Raw genomic sequence first — 19,805 nt, forward strand, 5'->3', positions numbered from 1 at the left:
ATCATCCCGTCAACCAGAGCCACCGGACTACTACCCCTAATATCCCACATCATTCCATCAGCCAAAGCCACCGGACTACTACCCAGAATATCCCACATCATCCCTTCAGCCAGAGCTACCGGACTACTACCCCTAATATCCCTCATCATCCCTTCAGAGTCACCGGACTACTACCCCTAATATCCCTCATCATCCCTTCAGAGTCACCGGACTACTACCCCTAATATTCCACATCATCCCGTCAGAGTCAACATTGTCAGGTTGGCGCTGTTAAAATGATACCTGGGTTGGAGAAAGCCGCCTTGAAGTTATGAGTTAATGAGATGCTTCATGCCAGAAAAAGAAGTTCCTGATTTTTTTTTTTAATTTTTGTAACATTTCTGATATTTTTTATAAATAAACGCAGAAAATATTAACATCAATTTACCATTATTATAAAGTACAATAAGTCATGAAAAAACAGTCTCAAAATCAATGAGATATGTTGAAGCGTTCCAGAGTCATTACCACATACGGTGACACTGGTCAGATTTAAAAAACTTTTGCTCGGTCACTTAGGGGTTAAATCTTCCACTGGTTTAATAAAGGTACTACATAAACCAGTGCTGCGTTAGCAAAACAAACACGGCCTTCCTGGGCTAACAGGAAAACAAAAACATAATGCATGGCACAGTCCGTGTTGCTGCGGGGAATCACCCACTCAGGAACAAACAACAAAAAGTTCAGCTTCGGCGTGCGGTCATTGAGTGACGGACCCTAGGACGCGGGCTGCAGCATTTTCGGGTCCGTCACTGCTAGCGCGACAACATATCGGCACTTGCGTTAACAGCAGACAGTTAACACATGTGTTGAACGGGCAGCTGTTAACGCAATGTGAACCTAGCCTTAGTAAAGTGCTTCCTGCTACAGTAATACAAACATGGAAGGTAGCTGTGGTTTTGGCACACTGGGTTACAGAAGGATGGGGGCATTTGGATTCACTAGCGCATTTTTTTGGGGGGGGGAGCCATGCCACATTTCCAGAGTCTTATGATACAATCCGCTCTTTACTTTTGAAAGATGAAGCACCTGAGTGAGGGATTGTTTTTTTGTGGAATGAGCTGATACTATTTTGGGGTGTAAAACATGTTTTGATCTCTTTAGAATCACATTTATCCTGTGCTCTATGCTGAGCCCTTATGTCGGGGTTTTCATTCCAAGTCCCCAAAAAACGTGATCTAAACTAAACTCCCGATGCAACCATTCACTATAATGAGGGAAGAGTGAATCACTTGGACTCCCGTTTGTCTTCTGTTCCAGTGATTTCCCTTCCTCTTAGTCATGTACACTATGGTTGCTCACACTTTTGTCCGTCGTGTTGATGAACGCCAATTAAACAGAGAGTAGACAAAGTCACTCCACTGTTGCCTCGTTATAATGAATCTGAGTTGCATTTTGGGGGGCTTTAGGCAGAAACTTTAAGGTAAGTGCTCAGAATGTGAACCGAGCCTTATTCTGATATTTGGGAAAAAACTATTTACCTCCATTCACCGTGTGGTATAAGTGACTGATGACGGCTTCACTCTTCAGGTCAGCGCCATTACAGCGATGACAGATTTCTGTAAGGTTTTATTTTATGTATTGCTACTTTTGCATACTAAACCAAATTTTAGTAAAAAAAAATATTTTTTTTGTTGCCCTATTCTAAGAGCTGTAACTTTTTTTTTGCCTGACATAATTGAATAAGGGCTTAGTTTTTGTTTTTGCAGGACAAGATGAAGTTTTTATTAGTGATGATCGAATATACTCGGTACTCGAGATTTCCCGAGCACACTCGGGTGTCCTCCGAGTATTTGTAAGTACTCGGAGAATTAGTTTTTAGTGCCACAGCTGAATGATTTACATGTGTTAGCCAGCATAAATCTCGTGTACCGAGTATATTCGCTCATCGCTAGTTTTTATCCATAAAATTTTGGGGGACGTAATATTATATTTACATTTTTAATTTTTTGGAATCAAAACAAAGTCCAGATCTTTTTTATGGCGGTCATTGTGCACTAACTGTGGTAAGACAGCTTTATTATTCAGGTCTGTACGATTACACCGATATCACACATATAGGTTTTTTTCTCCTTTGTTACTTTTGCACGCGAAAAACAATATTTTACAAACTATAATCTCCATATTCTGAGAACTGTAACTTTTTATTTTATTGCTTAAAGAGCCACAGGAAGCCTGCGTTTTACAGATGTTCTTTTAACATACAAAAGCTTCTTATTTCTTTTTTCTTGTGTCGGTGTGAAGGAGAAAATGGCTAATGAAATCAATTATTAAACCTTATATAAGTCAGTTCAGATATGGTGTAGCAAGATGGAGTCTATTTCCTGATCAGCAGCACACTGGAAGGAATTTTTGGAATGTGAAGAAGTCACTGGACATTGGACACTGGACTGAATACCATATATGGAAGTGAAGTTGGAAATGAAGTTGGAATGAACCAATCAGAGTGACACTAACTATTCAGAAGTTGTGCAACCCCCCATTTCATGTTTCTAGTATCTTCCTTTGTGTCTCTCTACATCGGTATAGTAAAAAAGTTACATTTTTGGAGAGTTTTTATTTTTTTTATGACGTTTGTTAGATAATCTAACAGTGTAAGAATTTTTCTAATTTTGATAATTAGGTGTAGTGATACCAATTGTTTTTATGTCTTTCTGTTTATGTTTTTACATAACAGTGGTGTTATTTGAGGTGAAAGTGTTTAATATTTTCTTTTACTTTCTTGCATTTTTTTAAAAATGTTATTAAAACTTGTTTTTACATTACTAAATAGCACCACTTCACGACTTGAATATTTTTCAAATTAAATGTCTAATACTTTGCAGTACTTCTGAATTGCAGTGCTTGAGACCTGTCCGTTTTACAATGACACAGCCTGTTTCACACTGCCATCTTACCCAGAGGCCATTACTCCACCTTGGGTTGCCATTACAACCACTGGGATCCACAATCGTGGGAACCTGATAGGGTTAAAAAGAAAAGGCCTCTTTCTTTGTTAACCATCTAGATATCACGGTGGTGATTGCAACAGAATCTGGTGAACTAAACGGACACGATTGGTGCTAAAACCGATGGTGACTGGTGCAGCAGGGGGTCAACGATAATATACAGCTCATGCCCGCTGCATTTTCGGCCCTTTCGGGACACTAGTTTCTAGCATAAAAATCAGCGCTGAGGATTAAGGCCCCTTAATGATGGCCACGGAGAGGTTACGATGGTTTCTCTAATTTGTGAGTTCCCTTATGTCTATCAAGATTAAACTTTTTGGCGAAACATTTCCCAGATTCTGAGCACAAAAATGGCTTCTCCCCTGTGTGACTTCTTAGATGTCCCAAAATGTGTGATCTATTACTAATGCATGTAGAAAAGCCGCGGAGACACCATCACGTGTTTCTCAACGCAAGCAATGAATAGCCAGGTCTTTCACCGGGAAGGAACAACCACGGGAAGGGCAGCATCCAATAAAGGAAAACCACCTAGGCACTGCTCCTAATAGCCAGTTTCCTACTCCACACTGATGAGGGGCAAATACCCCGAAACAGCTGTCTGTGGATGGATACCATGTTTTGGCATAGGTGGTTTTCCTTTATTGGATGCTGCCCTTCCCGTGGTTGTTCCTTCCTGGTGAAAGACCTGGCTATTCATTGCTTGCGTTGAGAAACACGTGATGGTGTCTCCACGGCTTTTCTACATGCATTTGCATATTTCCCTTTAGGGATGGGGGCAGTGTTCTGGATCACTGCGTTGAGAAACACGTGATGGTGTCTCCGCGGTGTTGGATGTTTTGATCTCCCCGAGGTCATTCATCCTTATGTTTATATGATCTATTACTAAAACATTTCCCACATTCAGGACATGAAAACGGTTTCTCCCCCGAGTGACTTCTGAGATGGACTAAAATATGTGACTTGTGAATAAAACGTTTCCCACACTCTGTACATAAAAACGGCTTCTCTCCGATGTGGATTTTTAGATGAGTCACAAGATAAGATTTCCGGCTAAAACATTTCCCACATTCCGAGCATGAAAATGGCTTCTCCCCTGTGTGTACTCTTAGATGGTCTATGGCGCGGGATTTCTCACTAAAACACCTCCCACATTCAGGACATGAATACGGCATCTCTCCCCTGTGTGAGTTTTTTTATGTTTCTTAAGTTGAAATTCCTTGGCGAAACATTTCCCACATTCTGAACAGGGGAATGGCCGCACATCTGTCATTATTCGTAAGATTAGATTTATTTCTAAAATGTTTCCATCTCTCTCCAGTTCTTTGTTTGCCCATCAGCGATTGATCAGTTGAAGGCATCCAGTGATCAGTGATGTCAGAGAACATACCTTTGCAATGAAGATCTGCCGGTGCATCAGTCGTTATTGATGGGACTTGTATGATATTGCCATCTTCTACTTCATAACCTGAGGATAGGTGGGGATATCCCTGGAAGCCTCTTATCCCGTCTTCAACTGGAAAAAGAAACAAAACCTTGTAAATTTTACTAAATAAAACAATAAAGTTACGGCAATAGCTACAAGCGACTTCGGCTTCAACACTTGACTTGTAGCCAAAGATAGTTATGCATCACGGCACAATACAAACAAAATGGGGTTGAACTGTGCCCCGTAGGGTACCGCGAGCGCCATAAGCAAATTATGAAAAATCAGACCCAGGTGGATTTTTTACTGACTTGCTTATCGTGGTCATTGTACCCAGAGGTCCAACGGGACCCTGATTATTGTAGCATATACACATCACAATCTTTGGTTGCGTAACTTATGTCACAGCCAAGGCCGCTGTGTAGCCCTAGCTTTACTGAGATGATAAAGTAAAATGGACGTGGAAGAAAATAACACACGGAAAGGTCCCATGATATAAACCCTTTTTCATGCCACACCCGGTTTTACAGATCACACCCCTCTACAAGGCCCTTCACCTAAATATTCTTGGAAAAGAGAAGGAACGTTAATAAAAATGGTTGCAAAGAAGTCATTTTTGTGACCCTCCAATGAGTGAAATAAGATTTATACGCCGATCTTACCGGTCACTGACACTGACGTGGGTTTTACAAATCCCTTTGTCGTTTCACCAGAACTTTCCTGCAAGAATCCCACATTAAAGACATAAGAAAAATAAAACAGAACCTGACATTTTAAGATCTATCATGACTGTGATACAACTGGCCCCCGGGTAATTGGTATTGATAGAATTATTACAGATCTACATGGTGGCAATATTAGCTGCAGACTCGCTCAAAAGAAACTAGGTGGATTTGGACTCTCCATACACTGCAACCTCTGGGTCTCAATGAGACTTTAAGTTATTCACCATTTCTCTGATCATCAAATGTAAAAAAATAGTTTTTTATTGTTATGATGTATGCATATTTTAGATTTTATAATATATCACATATTGATTTATTTTATTTATTTTTTAGCATATTGGGCTGTTGTATTCTTCACTCTGGGACCAACTTCAGTTGAAAGAATAATAAGAAGATTCTGAATATCAATGGATGGATCTGTTGAATGGATTTCAATGAAATAAGAAAACAGAGCACTCACCATCCTAAAAATCAGGTAGGACCTGTGGAAGCGCAGTAGCGCGAAACGGCCGTCGTCTGTCACTATTCACATTCTCCCCTGCTGAAGAGTCTTCCGTTTCAATAAAGGACTGATTTTTAGGACGGTGAGTGCTCTCAGTTTTCTTATTTCATTGGAATTTTTTTGCACACTTTTTTCAGATTGAGCACCCGATCCTCTTGGGGCGTTTACGGCACGTGGCTGGTTTGAGTGTGAGGTGCAGTGAACCTTTGCTGCAGTGGTGCGGATTCTTTGCTCTTTTTTATTGTGTTGAATGGATTTATTTTGATGGATTTTACTTTGATGGACACTTTTTGATATACTTTGACACATATGAAATAAGAAGTATTTGTATAATTCCTGGATGTAATTGTGATTACTGGTAATTTATAATAATTTATTATTATTTATTTTTTCATTTATTTATTATTTTTATATATATATTTTTTTTTATTTATTTATTTACTTTTCTTCATTTCAGTATTATTTTTTGTATTATCTATTATTTATTTGCTATTTATTATTTAATATATCTATTCATATATTATTAATTACCATAATTCATAATTATCATTACTATTTTTCATTCATTATTTATATATTTTTATTTTTCGTAATTTTTTATTTTCCATTTTTACATATTTGTTTATTATTTATTTATTATTATTTATCTTATTTTTGTCCAATTGTTTATTTATTCTTATAACAGATTCATATAAATTGCTCTATTCATTGATCTGGCGCCATCTGAGTTATATTCCAATTCTATGCAGGTGGCGGCGCATTGATTCTCAGTTTATTCTATGCGTCTTTTATGTGTGTTATACCTAAGTTTCATGCAGGTGGTGGTGCGCTTGCGCGGCTTTCCCTGTCGCTGTTTGCATTCACTCTGGCGTCTATCTCCTTGGCGACGCACTCTCGGCCGTTCACATGATTCATGTGGGCGGGGTTACGGGCCTTGTTGTGTGTTGTCAGGGTGACGCCGGGTGCATGTGATTGGTGGTTCTCTTACATCGCTCTGCGTGCATTACTTAGTTCTGATTGGCCCACTGCTGTATAAATCTGCATGCCTCCCTGTTACTTTGTATAAGCCCCGGAAGAAGGCAAGTGCTGAAACACGCGCAGGGACCAGGAGCACGATCGGTATGAGGAGCCCTTCATTTATTTGCACATTCACCTGCTATCGAAATGTGTATTTATTCTCTTGGCACTGCAGCACTTTACATTACTTCTTGCATGGTAGTGTTCTAGATTACTGCCTTTGTAAAGCGATTCTTATCTGGGATATACTCAGTATAATCTTTAGTATTAGCACCAGTGCACTTTTATATTGGGACACACCCATTACGACCTTTAGTATTAGCACCATTGCACTTTTTTATTGGGACACACCCATTACGACCTTTAGTATTAGCACTGTTGCACTTTTTTATTAGGACACACCCATTACGACCTTTAGTATTAGCACTGTTGCACTTTTTTATTAGGACACACCCATTACGACCTTTAGTATTAGCACCATTGCACTTTTTTATTGGGACACACCCATTACGACCTTTAGTATCAGCACCATTGCACTTTTTTATTGGGACACACCCATTACGACCTTTAGTATTAGCACCATTGCACTTTTATATTGGGACACATCCATTACGACCTTTAGTATTAGCACCATTGCACTTTTTTATTGGGACACACCCATTACGACCTTTAGTATCAGCACCATTGCACTTTTTTATTGGGACACACCCATTACGACCTTTAGTATTAGCACCATTGCACTTTTATATTGGGACACATCCATTACGACCTTTAGTATTAGCATTGTTGCACTTTTTTATTGGGACACACCCATTACGACCTTTAGTATTAGCACCATTGCACTTTTTTATTGGGACACACCCATTACGACCTTTAGTATTAGCACCATTGCACTTTTTTATTTGGGACACACCCATTACGACCTTTAGTATTAGCACCATTGCACTTTTTTATTTGGGACACACCCATTACGACCTTTAGTATTAGCACTGTTGCACTTTTTTATTAGGACACACCCATTACCTTTAGTATCAGCACCATTGCACTTTTATATTGGGACACATCCATTACGACCTTTAGTATTAGCATTGTTGCACTTTTTTATTGGGACACACCCATTACGACCTTTAGTATTAGCACTGTTGCACTTTTTTATTGGGACACACCCATTACAACCTTTAGTATTAGCATTGTTGCACTTTTTTATTAGGACACACCCATTACGACCTTTAGTATTAGCACTGTTGCACTTTTTTTAGGACACACCCATTACGACCTTTAGTATTAGCACTGTTGCACTTTTTTATTGGGACACACCCATTACAACCTTTAGTATTAGCAGTGTTGCACTTTTTTGACAACATTCATCAATTATTATTATTTACGTAGTGTGGTTTGGTTTGTCACTTATTCAGGTTTATACACTAGACATTAAAATATAAATATAATTTATAGTGTATGATATTTTGTTTTTTTTCACATTGTTTTCTGAGTATTATCCACATTCTTTATGCACATCTTTTCGTATGGTGTATTGGTATATGTATTATTAATTGTTGTGCTTGCTTTTCAATATTATTCTATGTGCTCCTATGATCAGCTGTATAATAATATTAATAATTTTTTAATATTTGGTATTATTTTCAATGAAGTAAAAAAAATTTTTAAATATTGTCTTTTATTGCAGTCTTTCTTTTGGGGGATTATATTGGTCACTACATCGGCAGTTTGCAATTTTCACTCAGCAACATCCACTGCTGCTTCTTTCTGGAAAACACCCATGAAATGAAAATCATCACTATATCTGTAGATAAATTCCCAATGGGTTATAATTTTCAAAATGGGGTCACTTGAGGAGGGATTCTGCTTTTCTATCACTAAGGGGCTCTGTATATGGAATCCGCAAACTATTGTAGGAGTTCCAGGAGGCAAATAGCGCTCTGTCCCTCCCGAGTCTCTCCGTATGGCTAAGTAGTATTGTGCAGCCACATATGGGGTATTACCATGTTCAGTAGAAATTGTGGGACAAATTTTGGGGCCATTTTTACCCATTTCCCAGGATGAAAATGTAAAACTTGGGGCAAACACACAATCTTGGTAAAGATGTAAATGATTTTTTCTTCACTAAACAATGGTATAAAAGTCTGTGACACACCTGTGGTGTCAATGTGATCACTGCGCCCCTAGATGAATTCATTGAGAGGTCTGCCGTGTTGGCACCACAGGGGCTCTGCCAATGTAACATGTCACCCTCAAACAAGTGCAGCAAAATCTGCACTATAATATAGCGTTTCTTTCCTTCTGAGCTGTGAACTGTGGCTCAAAAGTAGTTTTTGAGGACATATGGGATATCGGTAAACTCAGGAGAAGTTGCACAACAAATTTTGTGGTCCATTTTCTCCTGTTACCCTTGAGAAAATTCAAAATTTGGAGGTCAAAAAGATTTTTGTGGGAAAAATTTGATTTTTTTTTCATTTTCTCGGCTTAACATTATAAACTTCTGTGAAGCACCTGGGGGTTCAAGGTGTTCAATATACATCTACATCAGTTCCCAAAGGGGTCTAGTTTCCAAAATGAAGTCACTTCTGGGAGGTTTCCACTGTTTACGCACATCAGGTGCTCTCCAAACGCGACATGGTGTCTAATTATTCCAGACAATTTTACACTCAAAAAGTCACATGGCTCCTTCCCTTCCAAGCCCTGCCGTGCACCAAAACAGTTGGGTAAAAAAGATTTATCTGGGAAAAATGTGATTTTTTTTATTTTCACGGCTCTACGTTACAAACTTCTGTGAAGCACCTGTGGGTTCAAGGTTCTCAATACACGTCTAGATAAGTTCCCTAAGGGGTCTAGTTTCCAAAATAGTGTCACTTGTTGGTGATTTCCACTGTTTAACCCCTTTCTGCCAGCTGACGGAATAGTACGTCAGCTGGCAGAACCCCCGCTTTGAGGTGGGCTCCGGTGGGGAGCCCACCTCAAAGCCGCGACATGTCAGCTGTTTTGTACAGCTGACATGTGCGCGCAATGAGCGCGAGCGGAATCGCGATCCGCCCGCGCTCATTAACTAGTTAAATGCCGCCGTCAAATGCTGACAGCGGCATTTCACTAGCGCTCCCGGCCGCGCGGCTGGAAATAGTCGCAGCGCTGACCCCCGTCACATAATCGGAGGTCATCGCTGCATTGCTATAACAACGAGAAGTCTCCTTGAGACCTCTATGGTTGTTGAAGGCAGATTGCTTTGAGTGCCACCCTGTGGTCGGCGTTCAAAGCAACCCTGCATTTCTGCTACATAGAGGTGATCTGTGCTTCACCTCTATGTAGCAGAGGCGATCGTGTAGTGCATGCTTCTAGGCTCCTATGGAGGCTATTGAAGCATGCCAAAATTTAAAAAAAAAGTGTTTAAAAATATTAAAAAAATAAAAAATATATAAAAGTTCAAATCACCCCCATTTCGCCTCAATCAAAATAAAATAAAAAAAAAAAATCAAACATACACATATCTGGTATTGCCACGTTTAAAATCGCCCGATCTATCAATAAAAACATAGGATTAACCTGATCGCTAAATGGCGTAGCGAGTAAAAAAATCAAAACGCCAAAATTAAATTATTTTGGTTGTTGCAACATTGAATTAAAATGCAATAACGGGTGATCAAAAGAACGCATCTGCACCAAAATGGTATTACTAAAAACGCCAGTTCGGCACGCAAAAAATAAGCCCTCACCCGACCCCAGGTCACAAAAATTGGAAACGCTACGAGTATCGGAAAATGGCGCAATTTTTTTTAACCACTTAGATAAAAGAGAACCTAGACATGTTTGGTGTCTATGAACTCGTAATGACCTGGAGAATCATAATGGCACATTAGTTTTAGCATTTGGTGAACCTAGCAAAAAAGCCAAACAAAATACAAGTGTGAGATTGCACTTTTTTTGCAATTTCATCGCACTTGGAATTTTTTTCCAGTTTTCTATTACACGGCATGGTAAAACCAATGGTATCGTTCAAAAGATAAAAATAAGCCCTCACATGGCCATATTGACAGAAAAATAAAAAAGTTATGGCTCTGGGAAGGAGGGGAGCGAAAAACGAAAATGAAAAAAGCTCCAGGAGTGAAGGGGTTAAGCATATTAGTGGCTCTCCAAACGTGACATGGTGTCTGCAAATTATGCCAGCAAATTTTACATTCAAAAAGTGAAACGGCGCTCCTTCCCTTCCAAGCTCTGCCGTGCGCCCAAACAGTAGATTTCCCCCACATATGGGTATCGGCATGCTCAGGACAAATTGCACAACAAATTATATGGTCCATTTTCTCTTGTTTAACTTGCGAAAGTAAAAAAATTAGGTAGATTTTTGTGAAATAAAATTAAATGTTTATATTTTCCTTCCACAATCCAAAAATTCCTGTGAAGCACCTGAAGGGTTAATAAACTTCTTGAATGTGGTTTTGACTGCCGTGATGGGTGTAGTGGTTAGAATGGTGTCACTTTTTGGTATTTTCTGTCACATAGGCCCCTCAAAGTCACTTCAAATGTGAGGTGGTCCCTAAAAATAATGGATTTGCAAATATTGTTGTAAAAATGAAAAATCGCTGGTCAACTGTTAACCCTTTTAACTTCCTAACAAAACAATGTTTCAAAAATTGTGCTGATGTAAAGTAGGCATGTGGAAAATGTTATTTATTAACTATTTTGTGCATTATGACTCTGATTTAGGCTGGGATCACACATACGCGAGCTAAGTCTGAGTCTCGCAGTTGAAAATCCAGCTCTGGCGCTGGCACTCCGGAGCGGAGCATGCAGCCGCACAGCAAAACATGGAGCTGCATGCTCCGCTACGGAGTGCCTGCGCCAGAGCTGGGTTTTCACCTGCGAGAGTCGGACATATCTCGCGTATGTGTAATCCCGGCCTTAACCCCTTTCTACCATTGGACGTACTATTCCGCCCATGTGGGGTGGACCCTACTTCCCAAGGACGGAATAGTACGTACAGAGCGATCGGCCGCGTTCCCGGGGGGAGCACGGCCGAGTGTCAGCTGACTATAGCAGCTGACATCCGGCACTATGTGCCAGGAGCGGTCACGGACTGCCCCCGGCACACTGCGATCAAACATGATCGCAGTGTTCCGGCGGTATAGGGAAGCATCGCGCAGGGAGGGGGCTCCCTACGTGCTTCCCTGAGACCCTCGGAGCAACGCGATGTGATCACGTTGCTGCAAGGGTCTCTTACCTCCTCCTCCCTGCAGGCCCGGATCCAAAATGGCCGCGGGGCTGCATCCGGGTCCTGAAGGGAGGTGGCTTCACAGCGCCTCCTCAGAGCAGGCGCCGGGAAGCCTCCCTGCTGTGCATGTCAGATCGCTGATCTGACACAGTGCACAGCAAAGTGTCAGATCAGCGATCTGACACTTTACAGTGATGTCCCCCCCCTGGGGCAAAGTAAAAAAAAAAAAAATTACACGTGAAAAAAAAAAAAATTCCTAAATAAATAATAAAAAAATATTGTTCCAATAAATACATTCCTTTATCTAAATAAAAAAAACAAACAATAAAAGTACACATATTTCGTATCGCCCATAACGACCCCACCTATAAAACTGTCCCACTAGTTAACCCGCTTTATTATCATACCGCCGAACAAGTGGAATAGCACGCGATCAAAAAGACGGATATAAATAACCATGGTACCGCTGAAAACGTCATCTTGTCCTGCAAAAAATGAGCCGCCATACAGCATCATCAGTGAAAAAGTAAAAAAGTTATAGTCCAAAGAATGAAGCGATGCAAAAATAATTATTTTTTCTATAAAATAGTTTTCATCGTAAAAAAACGCCAAAACATAAAAAAATGATATAAATGAGATATCGCTGTAATCGTACTGACCTGAAGAATAAAACTGCTTTATCAATTTTACCAAACGCGGAACGGTATAAACGCCCCCCCCCCCCAAAAGAAAAAAAAATAAATAAATTCATGAATAGCCGTTTTTTGGTAAATCTGCCTCACAAAAATTGGAATAAAAAGCGATCAAAAAATGTCACATGCCCAAAAATGTTACCAATAAAAACATCAACTCGTCCCACAAAAAACAAGACCTCACATGACTCTGTGGACCAAAATATGGAAAAATTATAGCTCTCAAAATGTGGTAACGCAAAAAATATTTTTTTCAATAAAAAGCGTCTTTTAGTGTGCGACGGCTGTCAATCATAAAAATCTGCTAAAAAAAAACCGCTATAAAAGTAAATCAAACCCCCCTTCATCACCCCCTTAGTTAGGGAAAAATGAAAAAAATGTATTTATTTTCCCATTAGGGTTAGGGCTAGAGTTAGGGTTGGGGCTACAGTTAGGGTTGGGGCTAAAGTTAGGGTTAGGGTTGGGGCTAAAGTTAGGGTTAGGATTACGTTTACGGTTGGGATTAGAGTTAGGGGTGTGTCAGGGTTAGGGGTGTGGTTAGGGTTACCGTTGGGATTAGGGTTAGGGGTGTGTTTGGATTAGGGTTTCAGGTAGAATTGGGGAGTTTCCACTGTTCAGGCACATCAGGGGCTCTCCAAATGCGACATGGCGTCCGATCTCAATTCCAGCCAATTCTGCGTTGAAAAAGTATAACAGTGCTCCTTCCCTTCCGAGCTCTCTCGTGTGCCCAAACAGGGGTTTACCCCAACATATGGGGTATCAGTGTACTCAGGACACATTGGACAACTTTTGGGGTCCAATTTCTCCTGTTACCCTTGGGAAACTACAAAACTGGGGGCCAAAAAATAATTTGAGGAAAAAAAAAATATTTTTTATTTTCACGGCTCTGCGTTATAAACTGTAGTGAAACACTTGGGGGTTCAAAGTTCTCACAACACATCTAGATAAGTTCCTTGGGGGTCTAGTTTCCAATATGGGGTCACTTGTGGGGGGTTTCTACTGTTAAGTTATATCAGGGGCTCTGCAAATGCAACGTGACGCCTGCAGACCAATCCATCTAAGTCTGCATTCCAAATGGCGCTCCTTCCCTTTCGAGCTCTGCCATGCGCCCAAACGGTGGTCCCCCCCTCACATATTGGGTATATCAGCATACTCAGAACAAATTGGACAACAAATTTTGGGGTCCAATTTCAACTGTTACCCTTGGGAACATACAAAACTGGGGGCTAAAAAATAATTTTTGTGGGAAAACTTATTTTAATTTTTACAGCTCTACATTATAAACTTCTGTGAAGCACATGGTGGGTCAAAGTGCTCACCACACATCCAGATAAGTTCCTTAGGGGGTCTACTTTCCAAAATGGTGTCACTTGTGGGAGGTTTCAATGTTTAGGCACATCAGTGGCTCTCCAAACGCAACATGGCGTCCCATCTCAATTCCAGTCAATTTTGCACTGAAAAGTCAAATGGCGCTCCTTCCCTTCCGAGCTCTCCCTTGCACCCGAACAGTGGTTTACCCCCACATATGGGGTATCAGCGTGCTCAGGACAAATTGTACAACTTTTGAGGTCCAATTTCTTCTCTTACCCCTGGGTAAGTAAAAAATTGGGGGCGAAAAGATCATTTTTGTGAAAAAACATGATTTTTTTATTTTTACGGCTCTGCATTGTAAACTTCTGTGAATCACTTAATGGGTCAAAGTGCTCACCACACATCTAGATAAGTTCCTTAGGGGGTCTACTTTCCAAAATGGTGTCACTTGTGGGGGGTGTCAATGTTTAGGCACATCAGGGGCTCTCCAAACGCAACATGGCGTCCCATCTCAATTCCAGTCAATTTTGCATTAAAAAGTCAAATGGTGCCCCTTCGCTTCCGAGCTCTGCCATGCTCCCAAACAGTGGTTTACCCCTACATATGGGTTATCGGCGTACTCAGGACAAATTGTACAACAACTTTTGGGGTCCATTTTCTCCTGTTACCCTTGGTAAAATAAAACAAATTGGAGCTGAAATTAATTTTTTGTGAAAAAAAGTTCAATGTTCATTTTTATTTAAACATTCCATAAATTCCTGTGAAACACCTGAAGGGTTAATAATCTTCTTGAATGTAGTTTTGAGCACCTTGAGGGGTGCAGATTTTAGAATGGTGTCACACTTGGTTATTTTCTATCACATAGACCCCTAAAAATGACTTCAAATGAAACGTGGTCCGTAAAAAAAAATGGTGTTGTAAAAATGAGAAATTGCTGGTCAACTTTTAACCCTTATAACTCCCTAACAAAAAAAAAAATTTTGGTTCCAAAATTGTGCTGATGTAGAAATGTGGGAAATGTTACTTAAGTATTTTGTGTGACATCTCTGTAATTTAATTGCATAAAAATTAAAAGTTGGAAAATTGCGAAATATTCGCCAAATTTCCATTTTTTTCACAAATAAACGCAGGTAATATCAAAGAAATGTTACCACTATCATGAAGTAAAATATGTCACGAGAAAACAATGGCAGAATCACTGGGATCCGTTGAAGCGTTCCAGGGTTATAACCTCATAAAGGGACAGTGGTCAGAATTGTAAAAATTGGCCCGGTCATTAACGTGCAAACCACCCTTGGGGGTAAAGGGTTTAAGGACATAAAACTTAAAAATTTGAAAACTGCTAAATTTTCTCAAATAAAGGCAAGTCATATCAGAGAAATGTTACCACTATCATGAAGTACAATATGTCACGAGAAAAGAATCTCAGAATCAGTGGGATCCATTTAAACGTTCCAGCGTCATGACCTAAAGTGACAGTGGTCAGAATTGTAAAAATTAGCCTGGTCAGGGAGGTAAAAGCAGGCTTTGGGGCGAAATAGTTAAAATTGGGTCCCTTTTGTTTGTTTCTGCTGTTGGCACCTTAGGGGCTTGCAAATGTCACCCGCAAATGCCACTTGCAAAGTAGTCCTGCAAAATCTATAGCCTAGAATTTCTGGAGCAAGCTTGGTCGCTGAGAAATGGTGCAGCCCGTGGGCCGCAATTTTCTCAGTCCACGTGCCAGACAGGAACAGCCAGAGGGCCGGAGCTCCAGAGTGCTGCACTATGCCCAGGTCTGATGTGTACTATGTGTTAGGGTGGGCGGAACACACTAAATAAATTATAATAATAAAGTGCGTTCGCCACCCGCGGTCCACCGTGCAGATGGAGCTCAGAGGACAATGGCGGGACTAGCAGCGAGCGTAACAGACTCGCACTGAGTTAATGTCACTCAGTAGAGTAGCATGTGGCTGTGCCAATCGCACACAGCAATGGAAAGATGCTCTGCAGCAGAGCTGTGATTAGACGCTAAACGTGAACCCCATTGACTTCACAGGAGCTTCCTATCTCACTGAGGCAAGGGAACTGGTAGTGGACTCAGACACAGCACGTGCACACATGGAACTCCTCTCCAGAGAAGCTGGACTTCTAAAGGCTAAACGCCAGCACTGAACTCACACAAAAAAATCTCCTCTCCGGAGGTGCCGGAATTCTAAAGGCTCTAGGCCTGCCCTGTGCACATGCAAACAAGTCACACTACCGTTAGGTTCCACACTCTCACAGAACATAAATGATCTTAGCGCACCGAGAGGCGCGCCAAATATTTTTTTATAGATTTAATCAGAGAGGACCTTGCTCACAGGACAATCCAGAGCTAGACCAGGACCTGAGCATGTGACAGCCGACCACCAATGAGGAGTCGCCTCACGGGCATGCCCAGAAGAGCGAATCTTGGACTTAGTCCCAGGAGTGATTTCTCGCTGCAGTCTATTATTGGTTACCATAGCTGACCCTAGAGAGTCAGCAGTAACCATGCTCACAGACTGAGTCTGAGCAAGACCGACGTCTTTGCTGAGCAGCATCCACTGCAGTTGGAACTGAATGGGAGACCACAGAGGAAGACAAGGCCTGGGATCTATCCTGTGCAGAGGAAGAATCCCAGCACCTAACACTATGTACATAGATTTGTGTTACTGCAAATTATGTCCTTCTTGGCTAAAAATACTCTTCAAAATTATTAAGGGGAGTATTTTTACCCCTCTGTAACATATGTAATGTGACCTCTGCCAGAGTCTGTGCTATGGAGCAGTGGGGGCACCCGCAGTCAGACCCTCAGAGACTGATGGCCCTTTTATAAACATCCATTATATAGTGTTGTCCTATAGGACCTAAAACGGACCAGGCTGTATGGGTGACAGAGAATGGTAAGTGGCCACAGGAGGCCGACGTACACCGAGAAACATCGCTAGGAACTAAGAAATTGGATACATAAGCGATCTTCATGGGTTTTTTTTACTGTATTTTTGAACTGTAAGAAGCACCCCAAATTTTGGTGAGGAAAAAAAAAATTGATAACATTTGGATATTACAGTCCGTATTGACAATAGCCAACATAGGGAGCAGTGGATTGGGGTGACAGGAGGCAGGGTCCGTGCTGCATAAAACCGGCGGCGGTGGTGCAGGCCCTGGGTGGGAGGAGAGGGCGTCCCAGCGCTGCAAGTCCTGGGCTGGAAGAAATGGTCGGGCTTCAGGAAAACGGCTGCGTGCACAGATTGGGATCTTGGCTGAGGTCCTTCAGCCTCACTCCACTTCTGCTACTAGTTTCCTGCAGCGGTGACCCTGCCCCTGTGACCCTGCTCCACAACTGTGCCCCCCCCCCCCCACAAGCTATATTCAGACTATAAAACACACCCCAATTTTCCTCCCAAATGTGGGGGTAAAAATTGCCTCTTCTAGTCAGAATATGCTAAATGCTGCTGAGGACCGGAAATAAATTGTCAGTGAGATCTGAATTATTTAGTGCAGGTCTACTGGTGAGGACTTTGCTGCAGATTGTTTCCCCAACAAATTGCAATGTGTGAACAGACCCCGAGCTTTAGAAATAAAAATTCAACCCATAGTTCTCAAACAGTTTTATTAAAAACAAATAAATAAGTCTTAACAAAAGGAGAAAAATATACATATATTTATACATACAAGTCTAACAATAAACTTTACAAACCAATATGTACAACTAAGGCTACTTTCACACTTCCGTCGGTACGGGGCCGTCGCAAACTGTCGGACGTTGTGCTAAATTTAGCACAACGTGGGCATTCGCTGCCCATTGTGATGAGCGGGGAGGAGGGGGCAGAGTTCCAGCCACGCTTGCGCGGTCAGAAATGGCAGACAAATCGCACAAAAAAATGTTACACTGAACTTTTTTTGTGCATCGCGTCCGCCAAAACACGACGGATCTGTCGCATGACTGATGCGACGTGTGCCCATCCGTTGCTAATACAAGTCTATGGGCACAAAAACGCATCCTGCAAGCACATTTGCAGGATCCGTTTTTTGCCCATAACGACGGATTGCGACGGAGCCCAGAAGACGGAAATGTGAAAGTAGCCTAAGCCACGTTAGCGATATGTAACAAAAAGCACAGGAGTGACGGCTTCCCCAACACAGCCCCCAACATGCAGCCTCACGAGAGCGACATCCCCACCTCCCAACACAGGAGAATTACAAATGTAAAGAAAATCCAGCTTCTTGGAAATTGCTACATTTATTGGAATAGAGATAAAAAATGAAAACGTGCTAAATTGCAGAGACAGCATAGAAACGCGCATTTCAGACACACATGGCCTCGTGTTGCTATGCTCTCTGCAAATTAACACATTTTCATTTTTCATCTCTTTTCCACTAAATTGTTTCATTTCCTATCAGCTGGACTTTCTTCAGATTTTATTTACATTTGGTCCCAGGGACTCTGCTTCTGAGCTCCGGTAAGCTGTTTTTTTTCTATTCTGTGTACACGGGAGTTACATCACCCCATTCACTTTACAGCAAACCAGTATGTATGATCCCCCCCACAACCCCTCATCATCCTCCCATCCCCAACACAGCCCCTCATCATCCCCCACACACGGCCCCTCATCATCCTTCCGTTCCCCACAGCCCCTCATCATCCCCCCACACACGGCCCCTCATCATCCTTCCATTCCCCACAGCCCCTCATCATCTTCCTTTTGCTCAATTGACACCAACCCCTTTCCACATTACATCCTCAGCGCATCACACCGAGTCCTGATCCCAATTCCCTTGTACAAGGGTCCACGGTGCAGCCCTTCGGTCTTCTCCTCACTCGGCTCCATGCTGCAGCCCCTCGGTCCTCTCCTCACACGGCTCCATGCTGCAGCCCCTCGGTCCTCTCCTCACACGGCTCCATGCTGCAGCCCCTCGGTCCTCTCCTCACACGGCTCCATGCTGCAGCCCCTCGGTCCTCTCCTCACACGGCTCCGTGCTGCAGCCCCTCGGTCCTCTCCTCACACGGCTCCGTGCTGCGGCTCCTCGGTCCTCTCCTCACACGGCTCCATGCTGCGGCCCCTCGGTCCTCTCCTCACACGGCTCCATGCTGCGGCCCCTCGGTCCTCTCCTCACACGGCTCCATGCTGCGGCTCCTCGATCCTCTCCTCACACGGCTCCGTGCTGCGGCCCCTCGGTCCTCTCCTCACACGGCTCCGTGCTGCGGCCCCTCGGTCCTCTCCTCACACGGCTCCATGCTGCGGCCCCTCGGTCCTCTCCTCACACGGCTCCATGCTGCGGCCCCTCGGTCCTCTCCTCACACGGCTCCGTGCTGTGGCTCCTCGGTCCTCTCCTCACAGGGCTCCATGCTGCAGCTCCTCGATCCTCTCCTCACACGGCTCCGTGCTGCGGCCCCTCGGTCCTCTCCTCACACGGCTCCGTGCTGCGGCCCCTCGGTCCTCTCCTCACACGACTCCATGCTGCAGCTCCTCGGTCCTCTCCTCACACGACTCCATGCTGCAGCCCCTCGGTCCTCTCCTCACAGGGCTCCATGCTGCAGCCCCTCGGTCCTCTCCTCACACGGCTCCATTCTGCAGCCCCTCGGTCCTCTCCTCACACGGCTCCATGCTGCAGCTCCTCGGTCCTCTCTTCACACGACTCCATGCTGCAGCCCCTCGGTCCTCTCCTCACAGGGCTCCATGCTGCAGCTCCTCGGTCCTCTCCTCACACGGCTCCATGCTGCAGCCCCTCGGTCCTCTCCTCACACGACTCCATGCTGCAGCCCCTCGGTCCTCTCCTCACACTGGCTCCGTGCTGCGGCCCCTCGGTCCTCTCCTCACACGGCTCCATGCCGCAGCCCCTCGGTCCTCTCCTCACACGGCTCCATGCTGCAGCTCCTCGGTCCTCTCCTCACACGGCTCCATGCTGCAGGTCCTCTCCTCACA

The 19,805-nt window shown here is 42.9% G+C and overlaps 1 pseudogene; it reads right to left on the minus strand.

Annotated features, from left to right (window-relative positions):
• Positions 1–2,963: 2,963 nt before the first annotated feature.
• LOC143786216 (uncharacterized) overlaps positions 2,964–19,805 on the minus strand; it is a 47,301-nt pseudogene continuing 30,459 nt past the window's right edge.

This window comes from Ranitomeya variabilis, chromosome 7 (genome assembly GCF_051348905.1).
Source record: "Ranitomeya variabilis isolate aRanVar5 chromosome 7, aRanVar5.hap1, whole genome shotgun sequence".
Taxonomy (NCBI): Eukaryota; Metazoa; Chordata; class Amphibia; order Anura; family Dendrobatidae; genus Ranitomeya; species Ranitomeya variabilis.